We start from the raw sequence: 6080 nt of genomic DNA, 5'->3' as shown, positions 1-6080 counted from the left end.
TGACCGCAGTCAACCCTAAGTTGACTACGGTTTTGTGGGCTATTTTGGTTAATTGGTATATTTTGGCTATTTTTTGATAAGTGATTAAGAAAAAAGGCTAGATTAGTAATTTCCCCTATTTGAATTTCGAAAATTGATTAAGGTAACTTATCAATAAGCACAACATCTTGCCGCCTTATGGTGTCGCCGGAAAAGTCCAACATCTCATGACCGGGCTGCTTAGCCCTATCGGGACTCTTGTATGAAATCTATCACTCTACTCTCAAAACCTTAAACACTCATTTATATGACATCGCCCTATATATGTGGTAATATTAATTATAAAATAAATAGTTATGAGTGTTGTTCTCTATATGTATCTACAGTGAAAAAATGAATGGTCATTGTCATAGCTTATGTGACTACTGTGACTATGTAAAGAATAGAATTTTAAAAAGTATAGGTTTTTTATTTGACGATAAGGTCTTCCGGTATGCATCACACTTTTCTATGCGTGAGAGCTGACGCGACAAGGCACCATATATGTGAACACCGTCCCAGGTGTGCGTAGGTGTCTTGTGACGTAGTACCAATCATGTCACGATCGAAGAGGGGTAAACGGTCACATATTTGACCGTTGATGGAGGAATTAAAAAAACAGTTTTATTAAACTTTCAAATTTAACATTTACATCTTCATATATATATATATATATATATATATATATATATATATATATATATATAGAGAGAGAGAGAGAGAGAGAGAGAGAGAGAGAGAGGTAAGTTCAATTGAGAAAATAAAAAAAGGTTGAAAATGGAGGAATCGTTCTCAGCCACTTATTTATTTTGCCGCAAAAACCTTTGTTGTACCAGCGGAAATGGATAAGGAATACACATGTGTTTCCAACAAAACATGTTTTCTTAAACTATGCTAATCATTACTTTAATATATACAAAAACATAGATTCTTTTGTTTTTTTAATTTTTAAGAAGCTATTTATATCGAAAAATGATTTTAGATATATCAAAATTCACGATTTTTTATTCCCTACAAATAGACATCCATATTGATATATTTTTAAGATAAAATAATTTTTTTTTATACTTTCAGCTATCGTTATTCATAAGTGAATAAAAATGCATCAAATTTTTGCGACAGTACATTCGTTATTCAGTTATGAATAAAAATATATAATTAATTTTTTTTACAGTTTAAGTATCATTTATACTACTTATTCATATATGAATAACAATTTAACTGTAACAAAAATCTGATAAATGTTTTATTCATATATGAATATAAAATATGACGACAACTAATAAACGTTTTATTAATATATAAATATAATATATGTTGAAAGATGATGTAAAAAAATATATTTTAAGTAAGAAAATTTTATTGCGTGTCATATTAATATATGAACAATAATTAAACTATAAAAAAGTTACGCATACGTTTTATTCATAAGTGAATAATGAATATACTGTAATAAAAATCTGATAGATTTTTTTATTCACTTATGAATAACGAGAGTTGAAACTCTAAAAAAAATAAATTTTTTTATTTTATCTTAAAAGTATATCAATTTTGATGTCTATTTATAGAGAATAAAAAATTATAAATTTTGATATATTTAAAGTAATTTTCGATAATAATGGCTTTCTAAAAATAAAAAAAACGAAAAAAAGTATGTTTTTGTGTATATTAAGGTAATGATTAGCATAGTTTAAGGAAACATGTTTGGTTGAAAAACACATGTTTATCTGTTATCTATTTCCGACGGTACGCTTAAGTGTTTTGCGGCAAAATAAATGTGTGACTGAAAATGATTCCCCCATCCTCAACTTTTTTTTTTCTCAATTGAACCCCCCCTTTATATATATATATATATATATATATATATATATATATATATATATATATATATATATATATATATATACATACATACATACATTTTACACTAAAAAAATACACAAATTTCTTCTACTCTCCAATCTTTTCTTGAAAATATGGATCCAACCCAATATACCACACTTATTCTAAACACCCCAAACACTCCAAATGATTATCAAAGTTGCATGCAATAGTTAACCTTTCCAATCCAACAACCTCTTTTCTCTAACCTTCCATACCACCCACAATTCTTCCATCAACAACGACCACAACAACAATTCACTCAACCTCAATTCCAAACTTTTCAACAACAACATTTTCAACTTTTAATCGCAACCTTCTCAACCATAACAATTCCAAACGCAAGCATCTCAAGTCTCATTATGTCAAGCCCAAACTATAAACTTCGACAATGACGACGACAAACGGGTCCAAGAAACACCACAACCATCTCGAATAAGGCAATCAAAAGGAAAAAAAATAATAGCTACGGGTTGGACCGAAGAAGAGGAAGAAGCTTTATTGAAAGCTTGGATTTCCATATCGTGTGACTCGAGAAAAGGCAACGCATAATCGAGAGAAAGTTTTTGGAATAGTGTTTGGAGTACATTCATACGCTACTTGGAAGGCAAGTAGAACGGACCTATGACGCGGTCAACTAAAAATGGTGTGACCTACGAGCGGCTTGCACCAAGTTTAATGGCATATTTGAGAATCTTAAAAATATGTAGAAAAGTGGTTGCAACAACTTCAATATTTCATCAACCGCGTGCTACCAATTCAAAGTTACGAATAATAGTAAACCATTATGTAACGCCCGTAGATTCAGGCTAGTCAATTTAGAAACAATGAACGTTAAAAATGACTTTCTGATATTAGATTATTTTTCATAAATAATCTTAACCAAAGTTATAGCATATGTCACAAGGATTTCGTACAAATAAAGAATGTTGAAATCCGACTTATAACGAATATGTTATGACTTGTCGAAATTTTGCGACAAAACCGGCACGACGTTGTGTATTGTAAAAAATGAGTTTGCGATAAGTTACTTTTTAGCCTTAGTAATATAAATGAAAGTCATAGTATATGTTAAACCGAGAACGTACATAAAAAGAACGTCTAAATTTGACTTTGTTTGAGGAAGTTATGATTTTTCTAAGATTTGGCATAACAATATGCAACCTGGAAATCGAATTTTAGATCGGTCAATTTTTAGCCAAAATGAGCTAGATGAGAATTGAAGATCTCATTAATAGGAGTTAAACGATAAAAAGAAAATCGAAAACAGAGTCCGTATGTAGAAGTTATGAATTTTACACGGTCGTTAATAGTGTAATCTTCTCAGCCTGTTAAATTTAAAATCAGACAAGAATTCGCCAATAGGGTCAAAAGGAAGGTTGTACAATACCTACGCGTGGATATAAAGAACATCTAAAATGGAGCTCGTATGAGAAAGTTATGATTTTTTAAAAATTGGTTGTTTTACCTATGTCCAGCGCCACGTGTCAGCACCACGCTTCGCCTTGGTGCCTAAGCAAGGATCACGAAATGAGAGGCATGTCTCACGACGTGAGAGGCCCCCAGACAGCCTATAAATAGAGGCGTAAATCTCTCATTTTCTTCACAGCAAACCATTCTCTCTCTCCCAATACCCGCAAACCCTCTCTTCCATTCCCTAGCAATTCCCAAGTGTTAGAGGCGAGTCCCGGAACGCTAGAAGGCTCCAAGAAGAAGAGATTTTGGCTCAGGAGTCCTGCGCTCACAGAGCCCGGTTCCTAGCCAAACCTCATAGTAAGTGAGTTATGCTTACCCTACTTTAAGTATAGCTTATGTTTAAGTTCAATATCGTTATAATGAACCTATAGACAATATATGTATTATAAAATATAATATACAAAGTCTTATTATAATATCTTTTAACTACTTACGGTACAGGGAATCTAGTTTGAAGGGCCGCATAGGGTTGTTGGATTTCAGAAGTGCTTAAATGCCAAAATGGTCCTGCCCTCCGGTGTTTCATGTATGGCTACTTTCGGTACATAGTGGTTGAAAAGTATTGTTTAACACTTATAAAACAATATCGCTCGTAAATAGTTGCGATAGATATTCGACTAAAATCTAGCGGTAATGATACTAGGTTTCATCGAAGGAAAATAGAATTGTTAGAAGTGAAGCGCTGCCCGAGTTTAGAATCATCACTTTAACAAGTGAGTGCATAGTTACTTTCATCTTACATATAGATATTGTCACACACCCAAACCAGAACGACGTAAACGTTCGGGGGTAGAGGACGTCATATTCAGTATCATAACAGTTCATAGAAAGGAAAGTACACACCACCATATATATAAAGGTTTTCAAAATCTTTACATAATTGTATTCGTTACATGTTCAAACGATAAATACATAAACATCTTTCAAAAGAAGTAATTAACGTCAGCGCGTTAATCCCCAAAAGTTAATTTCCAAACCTGCTTAGCGGTTCCCTGAGAATACAAGTTATTTCAAAGAAAAAGTGTCAACAATTAAGTTGGTGAGTTCATAAGCGGTTTTGAGAAATTGTATACCATTCCAAAGTTCGAGCGTTTTCCAAGAAAATCCCTTATTTTCTTATAAAAGTATAAAATGCGTATGAATGTCCGTGTTACAAAATGTAGATATTTAAATCAAGAAAATCCCTTATTTTCTTTTAGTTGATTGTATTGAATGCAGGAAAAACCCTTATTTTCCTAAAGTTGATTTACTTTGAATGCAGGAAAAACCCTTATTTTCCTAAGGTAACATGCAGTCCCATGTCTAAGACCGAATCCAAAAGCAACTGACATGCTTAAAATAGGTATAGTTCCATATGATGAGACTATAAGAAAGTCGTACTTGTTAAATGAAGAGCAGTTTCAATAACTACCCATTCGCAAATCTGAATACTATAATAGTTGTCTATCCATTGAGTTCCTATAACCATACTAAACATAATATGCATGTGGCAACGTTCTTCAGGCGTTGTAGCGTTATGACAACTGTCACCCCAAAGGACGGACTGTAGCTAACAGTCAGGGCGCGGGATCATGACTTCCCGTATAGATCTATACACATTTGACATGTTCTCCCAACGGGAGACTCTGGTTATAAACAGGACTTGTAGTGGTACCTTTTAGCAAAAAGGTAGTATTTGAAGATGTACACGTCTCACGGATTCTCAACTAAGTCTGTATTAAAGTAGTAGTTATGTATGTAAAGTTTATCCTTTTACACCACGTTTGACAAAACATAAATCATAAGCCCTTTTTAAATGCATAAAACAGTTTAACAATGATGGATACTTTGGAAATACAAAAGACTTTGTATAAATCTAGTGCATGCAAAGTATAACAAGAGTTTTCACATAGATTTGATAAAAACAAGTAAAGTGAAACTTTATGTAATACACGATAATAACCGTATTTTTACTTGTATTCCCCTCTAAAAGTGTATAAAAAGCATTTAAAAACATATTTAAAGTGTGTTTGTAGGGGTATGAACTCACCTAAGAAAGTGCGTGATTTGAAGAAAACGAGATTTTTCCCGGGCGGCACCTCAACTAGAAAGTGACGAGATTCTCGGGAATCTTGAGGCTTCGGACCTTCGTCGGGGCTTAGATATGAAACCGGGAAGTCGGGATGTTGTTGGCACGAAAAACGAGGTGAAAATGTGAGAGTAATGAAGAAATTGAGCAAAGATAGCCGGCACCCTCGCACTCTATTTATAGGAGCTGGAGGTCCTCGGTACGCTGGGCGTACTTCGGGCTTACGCAGGGAGTACCTCGTACGCTGGGCGTACTCCGAGGTTACGCTGGGCGTTCACTTGCATCACTGCTGACCGCATCCTCGGGCGAAGTGTTTGGTCGACGTGGACGATCCGGAGCCTAGCATCCGAGTACGATGGGCGTAACTCAGATAGGGCCGGTGACTCCCCCTTCGGATAATTCCGGAATTCTTTTTAAATTTATATATTTATTATTTAGCAAACTTCGAAAATTCATATCTTCTTCATACGAACTCCGTTTTTGATGTTCTTTATATCCACACGTAGGTGAGACTATGCTCTACAACTTTTGTTTAGACTCCGTCGGCTAATTTTGATTTTATTTTTATTATATTACTTTTAACAGGCCTGGCCTGGAAAAGTCTGTTTAAATTCCATAACTCCTTCATCTGGTGTTC

The sequence above is a fragment of the Lactuca sativa genome, chromosome 6 (assembly GCF_002870075.4).
Source record: "Lactuca sativa cultivar Salinas chromosome 6, Lsat_Salinas_v11, whole genome shotgun sequence".
Taxonomy (NCBI): domain Eukaryota; kingdom Viridiplantae; phylum Streptophyta; class Magnoliopsida; order Asterales; family Asteraceae; genus Lactuca; species Lactuca sativa.
The sequence above is the reverse complement of the archived record's forward strand: the minus strand, read 5'-3'. Positions refer to the sequence as shown.